At 40.4% G+C, this 14,946-nt stretch overlaps 1 protein-coding gene across 1 annotated transcript in view; it reads right to left on the bottom strand.

Annotated features, from left to right (window-relative positions):
• rusc2 (RUN and SH3 domain containing 2) overlaps positions 1-9,846 on the bottom strand; it is a 53,674-nt gene extending 43,828 nt beyond the window's left edge. The window contains exon 1 of the mRNA XM_062417449.1: positions 9,726-9,846. The gene's annotated coding sequence lies outside the window, so the exon portion shown is untranslated. The remainder of the gene's footprint in view (positions 1-9,725) is intronic.
• Between the last annotated feature and the right edge of the window lie 5,100 nt (positions 9,847-14,946).

The following is a 14,946-nucleotide window of genomic DNA, read 5'->3' as shown; positions in this document are numbered from 1 at the left end:
ATGAGAAGAGCTTCAATATCCATCGCCACACTGACTCCGACCTGCATTCAGCATCTCAGACTGACAGAAATGTTCTGAACCGGAGCACTTTGGTATCCGAGCGGTTACCGCACAAGCCACATAATTGCAGCTTCCTCGGTTCAACTCTCCCTGTTTCCTGTCGGCCATGCACTTTCTAAATAAACCGAAATAGTTTGCATGTCAGCGCCACAGGAAAAAAAATCCACAGTGTTTGTGAATCAATATATTGATTGATTGGTTTTTATTTCCTCGCCCACCGTAGCGAGCGAGTCTACCTCTCTGTCTGCAGGGAAACAGACTGAAAGCTGATCAATCCATACAGTAAATAACACATATAGCTGGATATTCAACCCTCCCATTATGGGCTTGTGCAGGTTACAGTTCACGATCAGTTGATGCTTTTATTCTCTGTGTGAAAACTCGGAAAAATCAAGCTTGTCCTGAAAGTCTCACAAAAAAAACAACAGCTTAACGTGACTTAAATCGCATGAAAAAAGTGTGTTAAGACCTTAAGAAAGTTGAAATAAAAGTCTCAAACTCATAATCTATGAAATTCCAATTGATGGGATTTGTTATGAACGATCACTTTTGCTCTTATGCGGTAACACTATCTCATTATAAACTCAAGCTTTAAGTAGCTGTTAACACAACTTCAGCAGCCGCAGCCGCAGCCTCAGCACTGTCAGCATTACTTCACTCACAAATGATCTGACTCCAATAGGGGAGAAAAAAAACCTGCACTTCACTTTTCACATTACTTTTTCGGCTTTTTGGATTTGTAAGATTTGTGCTTTAGCTTTATTGACGGCGTGTGTGTGGGGTGTTATTCTTTTTCCCAGCGCCTTGCAGCAGGTTAGTTTAGAGCAAACGTTCCCCACAGGGATTAATTAAGCATGATTAACACACTGACGTAATGCTTCTTAGCTCGCTTCAACACAAACACACCAAAAACAACACTGAACTATCTCATTTCTTCCTCTTCTCTCCCTTTACTGACTCTGTCACTCTCCTCCTCTTCCTCTGGTCCGGCTCCAAACACCTCTCCCTTTCTTTCTGGCCTCCTTTCGATCCATCATGCCTCACCCTCTTCTCTCTCCTCCCCCTCCCCCCCCTCTACTTTAGCTTCACTAAATCCCTGCTCCCCTACTTCTCTCTGCTACTCTTTCATCCACTGTGTGTGTGTGTGTGTGTGTGTGTGTGTGCACTGCAGTGTAATACATCTTTACTTTATCCACTTCTGACTCTCTCTTATCATCTTCATCCCTCCCTCTCTCTCTCCCCTCCCTCCCTCCTTCATCTTCTCTCTCTCCTCCCATGCTGCCACACATACTAAATTAATATCTAACCAAGATGGACTGCAGATGGTTTCACCCGGTTTGCTCCCTCAATACACAATCTCTTGTCTTATGCGACAGTTTATCAGCCATGTCTGCTTTTCTGCCTCTGGATTCATTAAATTATAGCTCTGTAAAGTGTTTTAAGAGTTCTTTTATGTCATTGTGCCTCTCACATCGTTAGCTTGTGTTGACTCTGTGCTTCATGTGCAGCATCACACTGATCTTTTTACTGTAGGATAAAGGCTAGTAACAGTGATTCCTTCTCTAAAACTGAGGTATTACTAGTTCTACAGGTTAAATTACACAATGAATCACTGTTGTTGAGTTCAATTTAAATTTGAGTAGAGATAGTAAATAGTAAGACTGCATGATATCATGATTTTAATGAGGATATCTTCCATAAATGATATATATATAGCTATGCCACCATAGCTAAATGATTATTCTTATTAATGATAAAACCATTGGATATTTGTAAGTATTTTTATAATTAATTTGATAAGTCTATTATCTGGAGCTGCAACAGTTCATCAATTAATCATTAGTTGATTTACAGAAAATGAATGGGCAACTATTCTGATAATTGAACAACTATTTAAGACATTTTTAAGCAAAAGTAATGATTTAATGCTTGTCTTAATCATACATGATGGTAATGTGATTTTTGGGGGTTTTTTTGACTGTTGATCAAACAAAGCAAGACATATCAAGATGTCACTTCTAAGTTGTAATTATAAAAGGCATTTATTTATATTTATTTCTAACAATTAATGAATCAATCGAGAACATAATGGGCAGATTAATCAATAATGAAAGTAATGGTTAGTTTCAGCCTTTATTTTAATCAATAAATCATCAAAATATAGTTTATCACCCAAGATGACATCATCAAATTCATCTAACCAAGAGTCCAAAGCACAAAAATGCTCAATTTACAGGACAGTAAATCCTCACATTTGTCTGTGGCAGAAAAGCAAAAGTCTATCATTGGCTGAGTCTTTCCTTTTTGTGCCTCTAAGGAACTTTATTAATCTCTTCATCAAGCTGAAGAAAGGAAAAGTTCAACCTGAGCCTTAAAAGATTTATATTTTTATCCCTTTTAATTGAAATCTTAAATACTGAAATTTGTCCTGAACTTGTATATGTGTGTGGTATTAGTTGGAGAAAGTTACCGTCTCTCTCTCTCTCTCCCTCTCTCTCTCTCTCTCTCTCTCTCTCTCTCTCTCTCTCCTCTCCCTCTCCCTCTCCCTCTCTCTCTCTCTCTCTCTCTCTCTCTCTCTCTCTCTCTCTCTCTCTCTCTCTCTCTCTCTCTCTCTCTCTCTCTCTCTCTCCCCTGACTCATCAGCCGAGCCACCGGTCATCATAGACTGTTGTTCACTTCCACGCAACAGCACAATGAAAATGTCCACTGTATATTGAAAGTGTTCCAGCAGCCCCACAGCGCTCTTTCACAGCCGGACAAATGAGCGAGGAATACAAGAGGAGCAGGCCTGAGCCACATTCATCTGCTCCTGTAATGAACACACACACACACACACACACACACACACACACACACACACACACACACACACACACACACACACACACACACACACACACCAAACAGTCGTCTGGGTGCCTTTTAACCAGTGAAGCATTGCAGGCCGGGAGCCATGAAAGGAACAGAGCTACCATAACAAGCTAGAGGGAGAAGGCTGTGTGTGTGTGTGTGTGTGTGTGTGTGTGTGTGTGTGTGTGTGTGTGTGTGTGTGTGTGTGTGTGTGTGTGTGTGTGTGTCAGTGACTCACACGTCTCTATAAAGGCAGCTGCACACATCCACCATCCACATAATTATTTTCCTTTCACAGACACAGAAATGATGCCCATGTTCTTACGCTCTGACTCAGAATCCTGCAGCCAGCAGTGGTGGAAGAAATATTCAAATGTTTCTCTCAATCCTTACATACTATTCACGATATCCTCTCATAATTAGTCTCTATACATCATTTCTGAACCACAAATCATTCATTAAAACCTAATCAGTCGTTTATAAATTGGTGATTGATCCTAAGATTTTACTCTTCAGTTTTTACACTTTTTGTTGGAGAAAAAACATTTAAAAAATACATATCTAACACTATATATCTGATAAATGTGAATAAACAGTAGTTTTGAATAAATATGAGTCAAACACTCCACAAAAATGTTTTTAAAAAGTTGAAATATTTCACATATTTTGGGTCACATTAGGAAAAGTCTTCAAATTTCTGGCTAAAAGAGAAGTTTTTAAGGTGTGTTTTCTTCCTTCAAACGTAAAACTGGGTCAAATTAGACCCTGAACAGTATGTAAGGGTGAAATAAAAAATAAAAATACAACAATATAAGAAAGGCCACATCCTCCCTTCACCTCCATTCATGTAAAAATACAGAAATAGGGGCCCCCTCGGCTTTGGAACGACCTGGAACGAGAATCAGTAACTTCTTCATTTCTATAGACTTCCTTTTATGTGATGTCGTTTGTTTATTGTTACTGTCTGTTTTTATTGTCTTTAAATCTCATCCGTCTCATTATCAACTCCTTATTGTGTTTTATTGTCTTCTACTCTCATCTTTATTGCTTTCTGAGTTGTAAGAACCGACTTGCTTTATCTGTTTTTAACTAAGCTGCTATATATCAGTGGTGTCCAACCCCTGCTCCTGTAGAGTTACCACCCTGCATGTTTTTTAGGTACAGTATCTCCACCACTCTAACACACCTGATTCTAAGTATTAGCTCGTTATCAAATCCCTTAACGAGCTTCAGCCGCTTGTTAACGAGCTAATGTACTGTAGTTATGTCCCACTACAGCCACACACACACACACTCTCTCACTTTAAAAAGCATGAGAAAGCTCTTAAAAAGACCTTTTATTGGTCCAGAGACCTTAACAGTGCTTCCAAAAGCCCAATGAAGTTCATCTGAAGGCCATTAAATGCCTGCGGAGGTTACATGTGGGTTCAGTTCAGCTGCCTGTGAAGACATGCGGTCGTATGACTAATTCAATGGCTGTTTTTAAATGTTTGATCCTTTTTAACAGGGAGAGCCGACAGGTCAGGAGTTTTTGAGCACTGTCTGGTTTGCAGGTTTGAAATCTCTTTTGAATCCACTGCACTTTCAAATAAAAAAAAGTCAATTTTATATAACCGCCTTTTCACAATAACCCAATGCAGACTAATAGCCTGCACTGTTGAAATGACTTTGAACCGCAGGATGAATCAAAGGAAACCCACAGAAGCAGTTCCAAGCTAGAGCAGCTGAAACATCAACTACAATGGATTTAAGATGAATAGTGAATATATGACTGGATTTAACATCAACTTACATTCATATAACCTGGTCATTTCAGGCTTTCACCCTCTGAAATCACATTTTTTTTACTTTTAATAATTATAAAATAGTCTCAATGGGAACAAGATGTTTTGGTTTGAGCACAACTGTAATCGCCTTTGTGTGGGTTTCTTTTGCAGAACTTCAATAGCGGAGAGTTTAGATAAAAAAGAAAAGACTTTGATGACTTTGGCACAACTTGAAAAGTTCTAAAAATAATCACGCTGTTGAAAAATTATCCTTCAACACTGCACAGCCTCCAAATCAAGCCTTTTTTTCTCCTTTTTTTCTCTTGATTGAATGCAGCTGCAGATAACAGCGTGTTGGAAAAACTCTATTAGGAGGAAAAGTAGATAACACGTATTAAAGACCTGCATGATCTCTGCATACAGTGCTATCACCAGTCTGAGATACTCACATGACGGCTTACATCACAGCACACACTCACACATGTAAAACACACATATATAAACACACACACACATTGAAACTATGCACATCCGGCCACTGCACGCACTCAGTTGCATAACATGAAGAGAGACACATTCCCAGATTGGGAAGAGCAGCTGAACACTGAGAGCAGGAACGTCGCCCTGTTACACTGAATCAACTGCAGCTTGATGTGGACTGATTCAGCATCTGTCCCTTTGAGTTCCGCCGTAAATAACTTTCACTGAGATTTAAGATCGTTATATCACGTTCAATATGACGGACGTAGCCGAATGAGCAGAGACGCAATCCATTTTAATTGTGAAGTTAATTATTTAACAATCCTGTTGTCCTCGAGTCAAGGAAGGAAGGGAGGAAGAAGGAAGGAAAGGAGGGAGGAAAGAAGGAGGGAAGGAAGGAGGGAAGGGAGGAAGGAAGCAGGAAGGAAGGAAGGAAGGAAGAAGGAAGGAAAGGAGGAAGGAAGAAGGAAGGAAAGGAGGGAGGAAAGAAGAAGGGAAGGAAGGAAAGGAGGGAGGAAGGAAGGGAGGAAAGGAAAGAAGGAAGGGAGGAAGGAAAGGAAAGGAAAGAAAGAAGGACGGAGGAAAGAAGGAAGGAAGGAAGGAAGGAAGGAGGGAGGGAGGAAAGAAGGAAGAAGGGAGGGAGGGAGGGTGAAAGGAAAAGAGGAAGGAAGGAAAGAAGGACAGAGGAAAGAAGGAAGGTAGGAAAGTAGGGGGCAGGAAAGAAAGAGAGAAGGAGGGAGGGAGGAAAAGAAGGAAGGAAAGAAGGAGGGAAGGAGGAAGGACATAAGGAAGGAGGAAAGAAGGAACAGTCAAAACAGACGGGTCAATTTGACCCGGGAGAACGACACAAAGGTTAAAGTGATTTATGAGTCACAAATGTTAAAGAATGAGAAGATGTGCTGCTTTATCGGACAAAAGAAGCAATTTGAAGATGTCGCTTTGGGTTCCATGAAATTTAGTTGATCATTTTTCTTTATTTTCTAAACTAAGTGGCCCTTAAATAAAGACATGGTGGTGTACAGGTGATCTAGACTGTAAGATTGAGGCTTTAAAAAGGAAAACCTTTAAAATGTTATGAAACTGTTACTGATCTGAGCTGCAGAGTCAAACTAACACATATCTGTATTTAGCTTAAGATGAATACATTAATCTGATAGCTGTAGTTCTGCTGAAACAACATTCAAATGTTATTATTACAACGTTATGGATTTCAATCCTGGTTTGACGCAGTTTGGGGCTCTAGTGTTGATTTAGTGTGTGTGACCTTATATGTAGCTCTAAGCTGGCTCAACTTTCTGTCTTTAATCAGTGAGTTCAGTTCATTTCTGCTCTACTGGGGGCAGCAGGGATGTTTGGATTGGTGCAAAGTACAAGCTAAGTTACCTTTCATACATGTATTCAACATTGTTCTGTGTTTATCTCCAATCAACAATCCAAAATGTGAAGATATTCAGTTTATTTTTAATCATCATTTATGACAGAAAGATGCTTAAAATCCTCAACTTTGCTGCAACTAGCAGATTCTCAGACCCATACATTTTCTGTCTTAAAAAAGGTTTAAATGGATAAAAACATACCATATATATGTGGTATCTTTCCGATATACATACTGTTATTTAAGGTGTCAAAACATCATGTGGTGCGACCGTCTGGCCATGACTGCTGTCTTAAAAACTTTTCTTTCTTATTTAGTATGATTTCCACAGTGTTTTATAGTCATGTGCAAAACTGCAAAGCATCTATATCATAATATACAAACAAACTTTGTCCGATGACGTCCATTTTATTCAATATCATGTGGTGCAATCATCAAGAAACAACCACTTTGAGACTTTGATGATGAAATTCATAAAAAGACAGGAAGCTGCATCATATACCACTTTACCAAAGACTCGTGGACGCAGAAAGCAGGTTTGTAACTTTCTCAAATATGGAAACAAATAAGCTTTTTAACGGCTAGTTGCCACATTTGTATATTTTCTATCGTATATTAACAGCTACAACACAATGTGCCCACTCTGCAGGCAGTGACTTTCTGTTAAATTAGCACACAAGTTGTGATAATTACACTTAACAAGTATGCAGGGTGCCAACATGTGCACATGTGAATTCACTCTATACACAAATCTGATCCTTCTGGAGGAAAAACCAAGATGTTTACCTTAACAGGAGGATATGCATGTACTAAACTGTCTCCTCCCTTCTTCTCTCCCGCTGAGATGATCAGTATTATCGGTTCATCTCTAACAGCATGGGGGCAGTTAGGTAAGTAGACCACCCAGTAGATAATCCTACATGTTGTACTGATGTTTGCAGAAATATGATAAATGCTGCAGTCATATAATAAGTATCTGAAACATGCAGGGGTTTTTTTTACACTAGATTCCTTCTGAGCACTTTACCTACTCACAATAACTATTATAATACATTTAATTCATTTACTAGACAAGCTACAAAACCATACTGCTTAGTGCATGACATTAATAAGCTGTGTGTAGGCCAGTAGACTAATCTGCATTCCCACAGTGTTGCATGTAATGGACCTCAAAGACACACCAACAGCATGAAACCAAACAGGAAGTACAACCAGTCTGCTATCAAAATAAAAGCTGGGAGTGTTACATGTACAGAGAAACAATAATTTCAGGGGTGTCTTGTAAATGAGGCTTCATTTTTTGAAGTGTTTCTTGAGGTATATGCCACAACAGATATATCATATCATATAAAAAAAATGCCTTCTGTTTATGTTGTCTTGTTTTATGACTGTTTTCCCTAAATTTGACTTCTTTTAATTAGTGTTTGGATATCACTAGGTCCTGTAACTAATAAATACAATCATAATTGTTTTAATTTCTATACATTGTTTGAACTATTCTTGATTATTCTGTTAATTTCTATTCATATTATTTGGAATACAACATTAAAAAGGACAATTTCGCCCATTTTCAACCTTATCTCTAGCTATGAAGATTAGGGATATAGTGTTTAAAAACGCTTCTTAGTGTCTCTTAGCTTGTGAAGCAGCTAGATTCACAAGATCATAACCTCACACAAGGATCCATCTCATCAGGCTGCAAGTTATGTGCTTGTGTCCGAACCATCAGTCCAATCGGACCAATGAGCGTCCTGTGTGGATTCTCTCATGATCTGGTGATCTCTAAAACCCAACTGCCTCACAAGGTAAGGCGATAATAGACAGATGGTTCATCCAATCACCTGCCAAGCTTTTTTAGAAAGTGAAACAGTTACCAAGGACAACTGCTCAGATTGGGAGGTCAGTTTACCTCAACATTGTCTCTGGGGTGAAGCTACAAAAGTCTGTTGGACTCCTAGCACCAGTGGCGCCAATAGTTGGGGGTAAAGAAGAGATACAGGATTGGATTTCTAGTCTCTGACTCTGGGTAAACAGGTTTTAATGTTATTTATTTGATACGCTGCTGGACCTGGGTAACATTTAACATGTCTGAATGACAATACACTGAACTGAAGTGGCAACTCAAAGATAAAACGTCTTGTTCTCGTTGCAGACTCGCCAAATTTCCAACAGTGAAAATGGGATCCCAAAATATCGGTGCAGTAGATCTTATGAACAAGGATACAGTTCACAGTGTTTCTGGCTGACTCAGATATTCAGATATTCAAGCCGAAGTATGAAATGCAGCGTAGAGAGGCTGAAGCTGTGGCTGCATTAGCTATGCAAGAGGATATGGTCACCGCAATGCATCATGGTACATGTAGGCAGCTTTCTCAGCCAATACTGCACACACTGAGAAATATAGTGCTTCAATTAACTACATTTACCATCAAAACTGGTGAAATGTCCCTTTAATAAACCAATCCGTCTAGCTTTTTGTTTTCTTTCTTTCTTTCTTTCTTTCTTTCTATTTTTCAGTATTTTGTTTTCTTTTTTATTATAACTAGACTTTCTTGTTTTTATTATTTTTACTGGTTAATATTTTGTTTTTATGTAAAGCACATTGAGTTGCCCTCTGTGTATGAAATGCACTTTAGCCTATAAATAAAGCTGCCTTTACCTTTATTTTGTAGGACCTGGGCGGAAGTCATCTCGCATCATTGTAATGAACTTGATAAAAGCTTTTTGTAGAGATGTGGATCAATACGATGATAACAGGGCTGCAGGCCGCTGATGTGTCAGCAATATAAAACATTTAATGTATAATAAACGAACATAACCTGACTGTTTTTGTCTAATTGTGTCTTTTTAATCCAAACTGCGATGAATTTTAACCCGCATAACACCGCAGATGTCAGTCAGAGCCCTGCGCTTCAATGCCTTTGTGCCATTGCGATAAAAAAAAATTAAAAAATACACATAACGCCACCACCAACCAAGCCAACAACACAAATCCTCTTAATACCATCTTTAAAATTAAACATGACACACAAATAACAATCAGTTTAAAAGGCGACAATGTGGTTAAATGTGGTAATAAATGTGTCGAAAGCCGAGGCTGCGTCTTTCCCCGCTATGACCGACCGAGCCATCATTTTTTTCATCCACAAAAAATAAAGAAAAGCCTCATTAAAATCCATATTAAACACACTCACCTTGTCCAGGGTGATATGCTGTGGGTCTGTTTTCGATAGGAAGCATGTGTAGCTGTAGGTAACCGGGCTGGTGGAGCTGCTAGTCCTCAATGTGTTGTGGGAATATTGTTTTCTCGCTGCGAGGCTGCAGGACAGTGAGCGGCTGTGTGTGCATCGCAGGATGGGCAGGGCCGGAGAGGCACGTCAGCCTGAGGTCACAGCTTGGTCCCAGACTGATTATCTAATCCTGGGTGGGACGACTGGAGCACATTCACACGCCTCTCACCTCCACCAGGGGTACAATTAGTCCTGGAAGAAGTTATTCAGATGCTTTACTAAAGGAAAAGTACAAAATTCAACATTATTTAAAAAAAATACTCCTTTACAAGTCCTGCATGAGAAATTCTGCAAAACTAAAATAGTAAATCAGTATTAGCAGCAAACTGTAGTAACATAAGTATTATTGATGTAGTAAAAGTATTACAGTAAAACTACATAAGTATTATGAGTGATGTAGTTAAAGTATTGCATTAAAAGTACATAAGTATTATGAGCTTGATGTAGTTAAAGTATGAAGATAAGATAAGATAAGATAAGATAAGATAAGATAATATAATATATTCCCTGCATTGGCGGGCTGACCGATCCCAAAATACTCCGATCCTTTACTTAGTAAAAAATACCAATACACCAATATAAAAATACTCCATTACATGCATGCAAAATCCTGCCACAGTAAAAGTACATAAGTATTATGAGCCTGACGTAGTTAAAGTATTAAGATAAGATAAGATAAGATAAGATAAGATAAGATAAGATATTCCTTTATTAGTCCCACAATGGGGAAATTTGCATTATTACAGCAGCAGGTGGACAATAAAATAGAAGACCAGCAATAAGAAAAATAATAAAGAACATAAATAATGAGTACGAAAAACAATAAGAACAATAATAGTAAAAATATATATAATATAGAGTCAGTGAAAGTACATACGTATTAAGAGCTTGTTATAGTATTACATTAAGCCCTATTAAGTATTACAGTAAAAGTACATAAGTAGGCTATTATGAGCTTCATGTTCAACTCATAGACATCTGAAATGTGAGCCCAACTGTTGTATTTTAAAGGCTTGTTATTTTATCCATTGTGTCAAATCTTCATCTGAAAAGTAACTAAAGCTGCAAAAATAAATGTAGTGGAATAGAAAGTACAATATTTCCCTCTGAAATGTAGTGAAGTGGAGTACAAACAACACGGTACACTATTTCTCACAAGGTCTTGTTTCAATCAGCCACGTCTCACATAAGAGATAATCATTGTCTGCAGCACCCTAGAATTAGCAACCTAACCATCAATACATTTTCATCCTGCAGTGACTCCATTTATCACACTTAATCCCAAAAAACATTGTTAGCCTTCCCAGCTTACAGTCCTGCTGACAGTCAGCAGTTTAACAGAGAAGAGAGTCTCATTTAATGAAACCTTTGTGTTCCCTGTGGGAAAACTATATCATCGCTGCAGCAGTGAAGGCTAAAGAAATAACAGAATGACTGATTATTACAGGTCATGGCCATTACAAAAATTGTGATGATCATAAAACCAAGAAATAAACTGAAATGAAAATAATGATTTAACATTCTCAGGAGTGTACTTGAGCTTACGTTGCTAAATTGATACAGATATGAGAACTTACTGTGTAAAGAAAACATGCCCAGGTGGGTTAATGCACGTTATTCTGACAAACCCAGACTACCTGTAACCATGGAGTTTTTGCACTGAAAGTAAAAGAATCCACTTAAAAATTGGAGCAAAGACAAAATATTAGTGCATCAACACACCTGAGCAATAGTGATAAAAATCCCACTCCAGGTCTGGCCAGGTTTACGTATTTCAACAAACTCTTTGTTTGTAATAAGTGGCAAAATATAGGAACTCATTTCACAAAAATCTGAATTAATTTTAATTTTTTTTAATTAATGTGCCAAGAGCCATCAGAAACAACCCTGTTGTTACATCAATATTTGATGAGGTTTGAAGTAGATATTTGCTGCATATTTAGACATGTATGCAATATCTACAAAACAAAGCATAAAATATAGATAAGCCAACACTGTATTCAAACAAATAAAAAGTCGGAATATCCAATTCTATTTAATGATGAAAATAGATCTACATACAACAGTTATGATATGCATGATTACATTACAGGCTAGGATGATTACAAGAGAATGGCGATCGTCTATTTCAGAGCCACTTACTAACATTTTATTGCTAATCTTAAAGACACTGACTGCTGTTGTGTTTCTCTGAGGACAAGTAAGACAGAAGAAGAGAGAAGTTATCAGTATAATTACACTGAACTTCATTGTAGTGCATTGACTCTATTTCAGGCATATGAGCAAAAACCTTCAAGGTATGCTCATGTACATACCAAATATAAATTAAATCATTGTCTTTTTAATGACAGGTTAACAGAAAGCAGGGGCTGACACAAGTTAATTAACTCATGTATTGTAATGTACTGTACCTAGGTACTTGATAATATTTATATACTACTGCTTAAAAGTAATCCAATTATCCAATAATAAAGGGATAAAATAATGATCATTGTTCCAAAATGGGTCATTCTGTGCACTGAGTACTTTCACTTTTGGTACTTTAACCTTCGTGTCGTCCTCCCGGGTCAAATTGACCCCGTCTGTTTTGACTGTTCCTTCTTTCCTCCCTTACTTCCTTCCGTCTGTCCTTCCTCCCTCCCTCCTTATCTTCCTTCTTCATCCTTTCCTTCCTTCCTTCCTCATCCCCTCCTTTCCTTCCTTCTTCCTCCCCTCCTTCATCCTTCCTTTCCTTCCTTCCTTCGTTCCTTCCTTCCTTCCTCCTTTCATTCCTTCCTTCCTTCCTTCCTCACCCCCTCCTTTCCTTCCTTCTCCCTCCCTTCCTTCATCCCTCCTTTTCTTAATTTTCCTTCCTTCCTTCCTTCCTTCCTTCCTTCCCTCCTTCCTTCCTCCCTCCTTTCCTTCCTTCTTCCTCCTTCCTTCCTTCCTTCCTTCCTTCCTTCCTTCCTTCCTTCCTCCCTCCCTACTTTCCTTCCTTCTTCCTCCCTTCCTTCCTTGACTCAGGGACAACAGGAGGGTTATGTATATTTTGATGCTGACACTTTTGTACATTTACTTAAGTGAGTATTTGAATACAGGAATTTTACTTATAACAGATTATTTCTACATATCCTGAAATCTGAGTACTTCTTCTATCACTGGCAGTAACTAAATTAAGAAAGGGTCTGGTATTACAGTTTTTTTATTTAGACCATTGAATTAATGTCCCTTTTGTTCCTTGTATAGGCTGAGCTCCATCTGCTGGCTATCTTTTGTCATTGCATTTACAAAATAGCAGATTAATCACCATGGATGCCTACATTGGTCACCGCAACAAAATGGTTTTAGTGGTTGAATACATATAGCTCCATATTCTGGAAACTCATCCCATATTAAAGGCAAAACATTAAAACCAACACCAGGTTTAGACCCATGACCTGTGAGAAAACCCATGAGTCTGCTCTGGGTCCTATTGTTTCTGGTCGTGACAGCAATAACATGACTGATGACAACTTTATTTATGACAAATATTAATGAGATATTTTGAAGAAACTATTTTTAACTTTTTCTGAACACAGGTGTATCACAATGAGCCCAACCCTATTACATCCACCTGTTTCCAATCAATCACTCATTAAGCAAGAGCAAGAGAGTTGTGGTTGTGTTGGGTCTGCTGAAGAACGACAACCGTAATTGTGGACACGTCTCTGTTGACAAGCCATGGGACTTATTTTACGGTATTTTTAAATTATTTTAATGGTGCTCCATGAAGATGTTTTGCAATATGTATTTGAAATGAATGAGATTGTTGCTTGAATTTGAACTTCTTTTGTAGTGTGGTGTTGCTATGGCTGCTCTTTGCTGGAGAGCTTCAAGCACGCATTAAATGTAAGATTTCAAAATAAAATCACTTTATTTTTTAAACATAAAATGTTAACTCACAACTAAAGCTGTGAAACATGTTCAAATAATCAACTACACTTGTCTTTTAGCTCCATATGATGGCTTTGTAAGTTACATTGCCATTGGAATTGGTTCCCCCACTAGCTCTGGCTCTTCTGCCCAATCTGATCCTAGATGGGGATATGATTACTACAAAGCAAACAGTATTAAGAAGAAGCAGCAGCAGGCTCAGGCGCCCATGTACAAGCGCTGGCGGCAGCAGCAGGCTCAGGCGCCCGTGTACCAGATCAGGCCGCAGCAGCAGGCCCAGGCTCCCGTCTACCAGATCAGGCAGCAGCAGCAGCAGGCCCAGGCTCCTGTCTACCAGGTCAGGCAGCAGCAGCAGGCCCAGGCTCCCGTCTACCAGGGCAAGCAGCAGCAGGCCCAGGCGCCCATCTACCAGGGCAGGCAGCAGCTGCAGCAGGCCCAGGCGCCCGTCTACCAGGGCAGGCAGCAGCAGCAGCAGGCCCAGGCGCCCGTCTACCAGGGCAGGCAGCAGCAGCAGCAGCAGGCCCAGGCGCCCGTCTACCAGGTCAGGCAGCAGCAGCAGGAACAGGCTCCTGTCTACCAAGGCAAGCAGCAGCAGGCCCAGGCACCCATCTACCAGGTCAGGCAGCAGCAGCAGGAACAGGCTCCTGTCTACCAAGGCAAGCAGCAGCAGGCCCAGGCGCCCATCTACCAGGGCAGGCAGCAGCAGGAGGCGGCCCAGGCTCCCGTCTACCAGGGCAAGCAGCAGCAGCAGCAGCAGCAGGAGGCGGCCCAGGCTCCAGTCTACCACGGCAGGCAGCAGCAGCAGCAGCAGGCCCAGGCGCCCGTCTACCAGGGCAGTCAGCAGCAGCAGGCCCAGGCGCCCGTCTACCAGGGTAGGCAGCAGCAGCAGCAGCACCGGCCTCCCGTCTACCAGGGCAAGCAGCAGCAGCAGCAGCAGCAGCAGCAGCAGGCCCAGGCACCCGTCTACCAGGGCAAGAAGCAGCAGGAGGCGGCCCAGGCACCCGTCTACCAGGGCAAGCAGCAGCAGCAGCAGGCCCAGGCTCACGTCTACCAGGGCAAGCAGCAGCAGCAGGCCAAGGCTCCCGTCTACCAGGGCAAGCAGCAGCAGCAGGCCCAGGCTCCCGTCTACCAGGGCAAGCAGCAGCAGCAGCAGGCCCAGGCTCACGTCTACCAGGGCAAGCAGCAGCAGCAGGAGCAGGCCCAGGCTCCCGTC

The sequence above is a fragment of the Scomber scombrus genome, chromosome 4 (assembly GCF_963691925.1).
Source record: "Scomber scombrus chromosome 4, fScoSco1.1, whole genome shotgun sequence".
In the NCBI taxonomy this organism is placed as follows: domain Eukaryota; kingdom Metazoa; phylum Chordata; class Actinopteri; order Scombriformes; family Scombridae; genus Scomber; species Scomber scombrus.
This window is presented reverse-complemented; position numbering and strand designations above follow the sequence as displayed.